The sequence below is a fragment of the Apodemus sylvaticus genome, chromosome 19, assembly GCF_947179515.1.
Source record: "Apodemus sylvaticus chromosome 19, mApoSyl1.1, whole genome shotgun sequence".
Taxonomy (NCBI): domain Eukaryota; kingdom Metazoa; phylum Chordata; class Mammalia; order Rodentia; family Muridae; genus Apodemus; species Apodemus sylvaticus.
This window is the reverse complement of record NC_067490.1, coordinates 9261183-9272317: the sequence shown is the minus strand read 5'-3', so window position 1 is coordinate 9272317 and position 11135 is coordinate 9261183. Positions and strand designations below refer to the sequence as shown.

Sequence of the window (11135 nt, the reverse complement as noted above, 5' to 3'; positions counted from 1 at the left end):
CAAGTGGGCCAGAGACGAAGTACATGGATTTTTACTACCCTGTCAGCACTGGAGAAAAAGCAGAGTCCCTTTACACTTCATTTAAATTCTGGTGGTGTCGATTTGTGACATCAGCCAGGACAAATGGCTAGCCCTGCTCCTCAGACCCCAGGATGGTTCAGAGTCTGTCAGCAAAGGGCCACAGCTCTAAGCCCCAGAAAAGAAGTAAACAACTCCACTGCTGTGGTAGATGCTCTTTTTATAACTTCCGAAGTAGATCAGTTACTTTCTGATCAGTTTCCCCAATCCCCTCGAGCACACAGACATTGTCCTCCCCAGGTGCTGGGCCTGTATCTGTATCAGCCTAGGGTGAGACAGAAACTTCCCCTTCAGATCCAGCATCCCTCTGGTTTTCCTTCCCTAAGAGACACTGTATTTAACCCACTTCCCCTCAATTCCACAGGCAGCCTCTAAGACCTAGACCTTCTGTCCTGCTGCAGATAAGCCCACACAAGGCCTCCAGCAGGTCCAGACTGAGCTAGGTCAGACATCCAGCGACATCCACCTGCTGAGCATAGCCACTCTGAGGAGCACACGCCACCAAGACCACAGACAGGCTGGCAATGCGATCTCGCATGTAACTGCCTTTGGAAACAATGTAATTACAGAGCACAGAGCATGATACTAGGAATCAGTCTTACGGGCTAACTCCTAAAGTGGGAAGGAATCCTGCTTACCTAATAAGGGGAAGGAACAGTAGGGAAGTGATCAAAGTGACCAAGTGCACAAGCCACAGAGACCCCTTTGAAAGGGGCACAGTCCCTTTCCCAATGTCATCGAAGCAGAAAGGGCTGCTCCCACTCAGTTCCAACAGTCACAAACCCAGCACCCCCAACCGGCACCCTATGTCCAATCCCAGAATCGGAGATCTTGGCTCTTAGACGAGTCATTCTAATCTGTCTCAAATCCAAGTAGCCTTCTTGTTTCCCAGGAAGAAGAACCCAGCCTCTTAAGTATTCTCTTAGAGAAGACTTTCCACACCGCTTTAAAAGTTAAGTCCGAAAGGCCATTTCTAAAATCATTTTTTCACTGTGCCCCTAAACTTCTCTCCAAGTTCAAAAGGAAACCTGCACATATTTTCCACATAGCTTAAGTATTCACAGTCCTGTTGTAGGTACCTGGGGTCAACTGCTCAGGGCTCCTGGTGGCCCACCGTGGACAGGTGTTTTCCTCCAAAGGCTCTGGTTACTGAATGACCCCAGCGCCTGAGTGAAACGTGGAAATTCACTGTCGGCCTTTGGTCTCAACGCCAAAGTCAAAGAAAAAAAAAAAAAAACAAGCCCTCGCACCTTCCTCCAGGGCGTCCCACCTGCAGCCCTCCCTCCGCGTTGAGCAAGCCAAAAAGTGAAACTAGCCCACAGGGCCCCGAAATCAGGCATGGGGGGGGGCTCCCCCAGTGCGAGGAGCCAGGAGCCGAGCAAGGTTCCCCCCACCCCCGGAGAGGGGCCCGAGGCTGCCCAGGCCCTCTCGCCGAGCCCCGCATCCCCATCTCTCCGCGATCGCCGCCATCCCCAGGCCTCCGCGCAGCCCGCACGGCACCGCACCGCACCGGCGGGCCGGGCCGGCCGCACAGGGTCCGGGCGGGACCTGGAGGCTCCAGGCGCCACGCTCTCCAGGCCGCGCGCTCCGCGGAGCGCAGCCGGCCACTGCGGCGAGGGGACCCGGCGACCGCGGGCGGGGGGTGGGGGGGGGGACGACCTCGGGCGGCTCGGCCGGGCTCGGCGCGGCTCACCTGCACTCCACCTGCTGGTCGCGGTTCTCGCGTGTCGGCGCGCGCGCGGCCTGGGCCCGGCCCGGCCCTGCGTCGGGGCCTCAGCGAGTGCGGCGCCCGCCGCCCCGGGCCCCCATCGCCGCCCTCCGCCTCGGCGCCGCCGCCACTTCCTGTGCGCGGCGATCCCACAGTTCCGCCGGCGCGGGACGCCGGGCGCGGGGACGCGGGGACACGCGCGGACGGACGCGCGGGGGAGGAGTCGCGGCCCCGCGGCGCAGCGGCGGGCGCCTCGGCCAACGGACGGCGGGCGGGGGAGGGGACGCGAGGGGCGCCCCGCGGGAGCAGCCTCCACCCTCCCGGGCCAGCGGGGTGCTCCTAGACCCAGCCGGAATCGCCTACAGCCGCCTGCGGTCCTCCCGGAGTCCCAGCGGGGTGATCCTGGGCCCAGCTTGAATCCCCTCTTTCAGCCCCCTGGAGTCCTTCTGGGCTACTGCGGTGTTCCTGGGCCCAGCCTGATTCCCCTTGTCCCCCTGAAGTTCTTCGGGGTGTTCCTGATCCATACCTGGACCCCCGATGGTTCCCTGGAGTCCTCCTGGGGTCCCTCCCCCAAGAACTGGGGTGTTCCTTGGCCTAGCCTGCCTTCAGCGCCCTGGAATCATTCTGAGCCACAGCCTAGACCCCCCTCCCAGGCCCAGAGGTCTCCTTGAGACCCAGGATGTTTTGATGGCTCAGGTTAAACTCTCCTTCCTTCTGAGTCCTCCTGGGGGCGCCTGGAAATTTTGGGGTCTCCCGCCAATTCATTAGACCACATTCCCCTTATCCTCCTGGACACACACACACACACCATCCCTGCCCCCAAGTAAGGATCCCATCCTGGAATCCTGGAGGACTGTCCCCAGCGTCTGGTGAGGCACCAGGATCACTTTTCACTCCCACATGCTGTACCCTTTGATTTATTTATAGTTGGCAACTGGCTAGCAACATTGTATCCACATCCGCGACCCAGAAGGAAACCTCAATTAACCTAGTCCGGGGTCTTCCTAGGGTCAGCCTTGGGTACCCTCTTCCCTAAGCAGCCTATTCCAGCCACAGTGAGTCATCGGATCTGAGGACCAACAGCCACCTGAGCCTCCCTCCCTCACTGAGCAGGGGCTGATCCTAAAACAGGCCAGGAAGGACTGTGCAGGCTCCGGTGCTGCACCAGGATCAGGCCACCCGCACACCACTTGAAACCTGTGTGGCCTCAGGCCGGCTCAGGCTTTGGGATCCAAGCCATACTTTCCGAGTTCACTTGAAAAGGACTTAGGCCATATACCACAGGGCGGGCTGCCTACCTTTAAAAGCCTCTTCTGGAACAGGATCTCCAGTAAGCAAGTATGTGCTTTCCCATAATGTCAGAATTTACTGAGTAATAAAATCCCCGAGACTCTTTTAACTACATAAGCTGTCGTGACCACCGGCAAACAGGTTCTTTCACTCCAACCCGATCTTAATTACTAACTTTAATAACGTGTCACACCACTAGACACCTTTAGCAGGTTACAGGGTGACTACAGAAGAGTTGAAGAGGCTGCATGACTCATCAGGCTGACTGGAAGGCAGAGGCTGAGCTGACAGAAGAGAGAAATGGGGGAAGTTTCAGCAAGGGAAGGGAGGAGAGCCCCTTATCAAGAGGGGTTGAAGTTCATTAGCTGTAAGATGCACCTCAGCAGGCTTTGCTATAAATATTGCCTCCATTGAGCCAAGGCTCCTCCCCCCCATTAATTTATTCACTTTACATCCCCATGGCAGCCTCCCTCCTCCCACTCCTTCCTCATACAGTCCCCCTCCCCCCACCTATCCTCCTCTCCCCTTCTCCTCTGAGAAGAGGGAGGACCCCCTGGGTGCCAAGTACATCAAGTCACAGCAGGACTGGGCACATCCTCTTCCCACTAAAACTGTACAAGGCTCCTTTTAAAATATTTCTAGTAAAAAGGTTAAAATAACACTTAAGGCTGAAGGGTCTTGAACCTTTGAATTTAATCAAACTCCTTTCCTACCAGCGACCCTGTAACTTAGTAAATTTCACAACTGAGATTATAGATTCTGTTTACAGTCAATACACAGACAACTCCCCTCTGCTGTAGCTCAGAAAAGATTTCTTGAACCCCTTTGGCCTATATTTGATCTTACAAGTGTGATCCCTACTCCAGCACTCAGGACAAAGAGGCAGGAGAATCTCTGAGTTTGAGCCCAGTCTGGTCTACAGAGCAAGTTCCAGGTCAGCCAAGGCTACACAGAGAACTGCTCCTTTGTCTCTAAAAGAAAAGAGACAGAGAAAGAGAGGGTTCTCTAGAAACCCTTTAAATGTGCCAGGCACTAAGGTGACCAAGACCTTCAATTCTGGCACCAAAGACAGTGAGGCAGGAGGATTGCTTCAAGTTTGGGAACAGTCTACTACAGAGTGAATGAGAACTTATCCCAAAAAAGAAACACTTTCAAATAATATAAGTTGGAAAAACATGGCCAAAGTCATATCCATGACTTTTTAATAACACAAGTCTCTCCAGGTTAGTGGTACATGCCTTTGACCCCAGCAAAGGAAGGCAGAGGCAGGAGGATCTCTTGAGTTCGAGGCCAGCCTGATCTAGAGTTTGTTCCAGGACTGCCAGGGCTACACAGAGAAACCCTTTCTTAAAAAAAAAAAAAAAAAAAACAGAGACTTTCAGTCTTGGTCATTGGATTCAAAATGAAGGAACTCCGGTCACCTCTGAACCAGGTACTGCAACATTTTTTCCGTTGAGAAGTTCTCACCCCTTCCCTTCAGCTATCAAGTATCACTTGCAAAATCACTGTTGCCTCAAGAGTGTGGATCCTGACATAACTTGCAAAGATATAGAAAGCCTACCTCCTCCTCCCACCAAAGGAATGGGTTGCAGAGACATCTGCCAGGCCCACAAACCCAATTCCCTTCTCTTTTAAAGCAGGGACTCTGTTCAGACCCGACTTTCCTATGCCTGGTACCCAGGCATCCTTACCTTAGGAAAAGTTGATTATCTGTCACAGTGACGTTTTTATGTGGTCTGGCCTTTGTCTAATCAGCTGGAAATAGCTCAGCAGGTAAAAACACTTGCTATGCATCCTGAGGACCTGAGTTCAAATCCTGGAACCCACCTAAAAGGTGGCAGAAGAGAAGCAATGCCCCAAAGCCGCCCACCCTCTGACTTCCATTTGCTTTACTATGACGTGAGCCCCCGCATATAAAAATAATAAAAATGTGAAACACGGTTAAATTGTAAGATGGCCACGGACAAAATAGGAGGGACTCAGCTATGTGTCTTCCCAACCCTGTCATCCAACAAACTATAATTTTCTTTGTGTGAGTGTGGTATGCAATGTGTGTGTGTGCTGACAAAGCCAGCTCAGTCAGTCAACAGGGTCTCAAGGGCAGGAGTGAGGATTGTAAAGAAAAAGACAATGAGACAAACATAACATGACTCCATCCAGTGCTGAGGCTGAAATGGCTTTAAGTTTTGCAGCCAGCTTTTATACCATCCTAGGTACTAGCAGAGAATAGGGTCAGTTCTTAGATCAAAGAGAAGGTGATTAAACAAGGCAAAAAACAAAGAGATCACCCCAGGTAGTAATCAAACAAAGCAATGAACCAAGCTCACAAGTCCCTGGGTCTGGTGGCTTATCAGGATTCTCAAGACAAAAGGGAGGCAGAGGCAGGTGGATTTCTGAGCTCGAGGCCAGTCTGGTCTACAGACTGAGTTCCAGGACAGCCAGGGCTATACAGAGAACCCCTGTCTCAAAAAAATAGATAGATAGATAGATAGATAGATAGATAGATAGATAGATAGATAGATAGATAGATAGAGACAAAAGGGAAGTCCCACATTCCTTGGCTGTGTTCACCTTGATCCTTGCAATTAGTCCAGATGTGAATATTCTTATCTGATCCTACTTCTTCCTCCAGAGCCCAGAGACAAGTACTTCTATAAGCAGTACCAAAAGCTCACCACGGTGTGCATGTCTACATGTGTGAGTTTGCATGTGGAAGCGTACATTTGTGTGCACGTACAGCTGGGAGTCCCAAGGGTGATATCAGGAATCCTGCATCACTCTTTCACCTCTTCAATGAGCCAGGCCCTCTTAATCAAACCCAGAGCTCACTGATATGGCTAGTCTTACCAGCCAGCTTTGCTCTGGGGATCCGAGGTTGGAATCACAGGTCATAGTTACCCAGTGTTTACATGGGATCTGCACGTGGGTTCCCATGCTTTCTCGGGAAGTATTTGACCCGCTGAGCCTATTTCTTCTTTAAATTTTGTATTTATTTTGTGTTTATGTGTGCACATGTCAGGGAAGGATTCCGAGGACTTATTTTCTCTCCTTCCGGCCTGGGCCTCCTGGGGATCAAACCCAGGTCATCAGGCTCAGACACAGCTGCCTTTACCTGCCTTTGCTCAGTTTCTTTTTAAAATACAGGGAACGGAACTAGAGCAGTTAAGAACATGTAAAACTCTGGTGGAGGGCGGGAGTTCAGCTCTCAGCACCCATATCAGACAGTGCACGACCTCTTATATATTACTCCAGTGCCGGGGGACGGGGGGAAGGCACCTTCAGGCCTCTGCAGGCACCTTGCATGAACACAGACATACATATACATAAATATAAATCTTTTTTAAAAATTCAGGGAAAATAATCTGTTAGGTAGATTTAATGACTTCAAGTACCCAGTAACATTTTATGAGTCAGCCAGGAGCCAAGCCTGGGACTGATTAGTCCCCAGAGCAGCTGGGATAGTCCTTCATCCATGACCCTTAGAGTCAGGTTGCTCTATACACTCATGTTAGTGAACTGGGTAGGGAGTGGACGTTTGTCAGTTTTGTGTACAGCTTTAATTGTTTACTTTTTGGTTTTTATTTTATTTTTGAGACAAAGTTTCTCTGTGTAGCCCTGGCTGTCCTGGAATTCACTCATTAGACCAGGTGGGCCTCAGATTCAGAGATTTCCCCCTGCCTCTGTCTCCTAAGTGCCGGGATTTAAAAGCATGTGACACCACCATCACCCGGCTCACTAACCCTTGTTAACCCGCCTTGTAACCCTGCCAGGTGAACCTTGTTTTTGGTTTGTGGTCTGGGTGGCAATTTGTAAAGAGGGTGTGTTTGAGATACTTGTCACTTTGAAAGCTCTGTCTAGCCACTTCCCCAATGGTTGTTTGGTTAAGTGTCCCGGACAGCTTTATGTCAACTTAATACAAGCTAGAGTCATCCAAAAGGAGGGAACCTCAATTGAGAAAATGCCTCCATAAGAGTCAGCTGTCGGCCGTTTTCTTAATTAGTAATCAATGAGGGAGGGCCCAGCTCACGGTCAGTGGTGCCATCCCTGGGCTGGTGGTCCTGGGTTCTATAAGAAAGCAGGCCGAGCAAGCTGTGATGAACAAGTCAGTAAGCAGCACTCCTCCACGGCCTCTGCTTCAGCTCCTGCCTCCAGGTTCCTGCCCTGCTTGGCTTCTGCCCTGGTCTCCTTCAGTGATTGACTATAATGTGCAAGCGACTGAATAAACTCTTTCCTTCCCAACTTGCTGGTTTTGGTCAGTGTTTGACCACAGCAATAGAAACCCTAGCAGAGACCATTGGGGAACTTGAGCTCTGATTTTGCTTGCTCTGGTATTGGACCTTGTCTGCTGGCCTGGCCTAGCTTCCTCTGTCGATTTTGGGGTAACCCCCAACTCCATGTGTGTGCCATGGAAAGTATTTGGATTCATCTGGAGTCACTTAGCACTAGCGGCTAGAGGATGAATTATCCACATGACCCAGCAGGAATTTCCCAGAGACTCCACAAACCACAGTAGAGATCGCTCAAGCATTTACCCAGATTCAAATTTCCTGAAGACCTTAATGCTGGCTCTGGAGATGTAGCTCAGTTGGTGGAATATTAACCTGAAATGCCTGGAGCCCCGACTGCATCCCCCAACACTGCACAAACCTGACATGGCAGCTTCGGATCTGAACAGCCCTTCATCTTGAAGGGATGTAGCTTTGTAGATTGCTGGAGACTAACTAGTATACCGGAAGCACAATTTGTAATGGCCAGTGCATATAGGACAGTCGAAGTTGGGTTTGGTTTTTTTTGTTTGGTTTTGGTTTTGGTTTTTGGGGGGTTTGGGGGGGTTTTTTGTTTGTTTTTTGTTTGTTTGTTTTATTTTTTAAGGCGGCAAAGTAGTAAGACTATGAAACAGAAATGGAGGCGCTGAAGTCAGAAGACACAGTTAAGGCAAACCTCCCGATCACCCTCCTGCTGAACGGCTCTGTGAGTAGGGACTGCCAAGAACAGATCTACTCAGCCAACAGGGGCATCAGCGACCATGTCTGAGAACCGTATGTTCTTGGCTTTGATTACTTCTGAAAGGGTCACAAGGGTTGACGAAGTCCTTGCCATGTTAGGAAACTAGGCTGTCAACTCGTGTTTTAACTGTCACCAAGTTTACAAAGTTGTCCGTACGAATCTTACAGCTGCAAACTCAGCAAGGTTGGGCTCGAATGTCACCAGGGCCTGGGTCACAAGCACAGTGTGTTTCAGTTTTAGAGTTTTCAATTGAAATATCTTTAAAAAAAAAAAAAAAAAGTTAAGGGGTTGGAGAGATGGCTCAGTGGTTTAAGAGCACCGACTGCTCTTCCACAGGTCCTGAGTTCAAATCCCAGCAACCACGTGGTGGCTCACAGCCATCTGTAATGGGATCTGATGACCTCTTCTGGGGTGTCTGATAGCCACAATGTATTCATATAAAATAAATGTATTTATATAAAATAAATATTTTTTTAAAAAGTTAAAAAGGAATACTGAAGGACGGAGAGATGGTTCAGTAGTTAAGCATGTACCAGAGCTCTGTTCCCAGGAGCCAGAGTCAGAAGGCTCACAACCTCCTGAAACTCCAGTTCAAGGAGGTTCAATGTCCTCTCCTGGTCTGGGTGGTGTGTGGGCATGTAACACAGTAATAATAACAATAACAATAATAACAACAACAACAATAGTCAGCATTCTATCTAAATTCCACCCCACAATTACCTGGCAACAGTCAGGTATGCCCCCCCACACATACACAGTTACCTGGCAACAACTAGGTAGGTCTGGCCCACTATAAAAGGGGCTCCTTGCCCCCTCCGCTCCCTCTCTCTCTCTTCTCTCTCTCTCTCTCCCTCCCTCTCTCTCTTTCTCTCTCCCTCTTGCTCCCTCTCTTTTTCCCTTCCCTTCCCCCCTCTCCCCACGTGGTCAAGGGCGGCCTCTCTCCCTCTCTTTGACTTTCTCTGCCCCATGCCCTGAATAAACTCTATTCTATGTGACTGGTCCCTCAGGGGGAAGAAAGGCCTTGGCATGGGCCCACTGAGGCAGCCCCTTCCCCCATACCTCACCACACACCCCCAGAACATATCTTAGACATCTTTCTCTTTTTATAAACACATCAATAATCATCATCATTATCATCATCATTTAAGTTTATTTTGTTTGATTTTTGTGTTTTGTTATAGAGACAGGTCTCATGTAGCCCAGGTTGGCCTGGAATTTGAACTTCCTGGTCCTCCTCTGTCCTTTACCCCACTGAGTGCTGGGACTTCGGGGTGCCTTGAAACAGTCGCCCAGGAGCTACAAAGGACAACGTTGCAAACGGTTCTCTAAGGGCCAGTGTGGGTGGGAATTCTACTTCCCACAAACCCAATTTTTTTTTTTTTGGTTTGTTTTTTGTTTTTTTGATTTGGTTTTTTCGAGACAGTGTTTCTCTGTATAGCCCTGGCTGTCCTGGAACTCACTCTGTAGACCAGGCTGGCCTTAAACTCAGAAATCTGCCTGCCTCTGCCTCCCTGAGTGCTGGGATTACAGGCATGCGCCACCACCGCCCGGCTCAATTTTTCTTTTTTTAAAAAACAGGGCCTTGGGCTGGAGAGATGGCTAATCGGTTAAGAGTACCTACTGCTCTTCCCAAGGTCCTGAGTTCAAGTCCCAGCAACCACATGGTGGCTCACAACCATCTGTAATGGGATCTGATGCCCTCTTCTGGTGTATCTGAAACAGCTACAGTATACTCACACACACACACACACACACACACACACATTAAAAATATCTTGCTTTTCAATGACCACCCTCTGAAATCAACCATTTATGTCTCATGGTAAATGACTTGGAAAGAAAGAAAGAGAGAGAGAGGGAGGGAGGGAGAGAGGGAGGGAAAGAGGGAGAGGAGAGAGAGAGAGAGAGAGAGAGAGAGAGGATGGCCTTGGGGACACTGGGAATGTATGCAAGCTGAGGTAGCCTGGAGAGTGGGCACCAGCCAGCCTTGGGCACCTTGGCCTCCAGCCTCAGGGGCCTGTGACTTGACTTGTTCAGTCATGCCTACACATGGCTATAGCAGCCCTACAAGCACAGACAGCCCAGGAGCAAGAAAAGACATGCAGTCCCAGGGGTTACATTGTCCAGAGATGGCCATGAGGTATTAACTGCAGTTTATCGTGTCTGTGTTCATACAGACAGCGGAGAATGAACGGGATCTTCCGGGGCTGCCTAGGGGTGGCGTACTACAGTTCCAGTACAGAGGGCTCACAGCTAGAACTTCAGTGGGGATTAAAGCTCAGAAGAATAAGGGGATAATGCAGGGCCCACCCCTGCCCTTCACTGAGGAGGGAGGGATGAGAGAACAAAGATAGGCGAGGTCTTTCTGTAGAGGTGATTAGTAAACGGGGAACTGGGTTTCAGAGGAGGCTCTGAAGTCAGTGTGAATTTGAGTGGTCACCCTAGAAGCCACCCAGATACAAAGGCAGTGGCTACTGTCCCACTTTGATCAGATCAGAAACTGGGATGCAGGCTGGTCCTCACTGCCGGCTGGTGGTGTGAGCCCGGTTCCCAGCAGAGCTTCCAGAGTGACCGAGAGACACGGCTTCCTCCTCTCATAACCACCCTTCCTCCAGTTCTGACTTCAGCAGTGTGAGAGCCAGGAAAAAGGGGAACGTAAACAGATTGATTCTGCAACTCTCCAACGCCGCCTCTACAGTGGGGGTTGAGATTTAGATGACGAGAGGAAGTAGCCAGATATGGACAAGGTTTTGAAAGGTCTAGCATCCCCTCTTAGCTGGTGGAGAAATGTGTCCAAGAAGGCATGCAGAATTTCACAAACAGCAGGCAAATTCTCTTGCTGAGCTAAATCCCCAGCCCTAAAAACATTTTTTTTTTAAATACCAAGTCTCACTGTGTGTCCTTGCCTGAAACTCTCTATGTCAAGAACAGAGATCCAGTTGCCTCTGCCTCATAAGTGCTGGGATTAAAGACATATATAGCCTGGTTTCTGAGAAAGGGTTCATGTATCCCTGGCTGGCTTGGAACATACTATGTAGACCAGGCTGGCTTT

At 50.1% G+C, this 11135-nt stretch overlaps 1 protein-coding gene across 2 annotated transcripts in view; it reads right to left on the bottom strand.

The window, feature by feature from the left end:
* The window catches only part of Agpat3 (1-acylglycerol-3-phosphate O-acyltransferase 3), an 82263-nt gene extending 80211 nt beyond the window's left edge, over positions 1 to 2052 (bottom strand). The window contains exons 1-2 of one of the 2 annotated variants that reach the window (XM_052163042.1): positions 1772 to 2052; positions 1158 to 1244 (exon numbers count right to left, since the gene is read on the bottom strand). The gene's annotated coding sequence lies outside the window, so the exon portion shown is untranslated. The remainder of the gene's footprint in view (positions 1 to 1157; positions 1245 to 1771) is intronic. The other variant, XM_052163041.1, reaches the window with a different exon arrangement.
* Positions 2053 to 11135: the final 9083 nt, after the last annotated feature.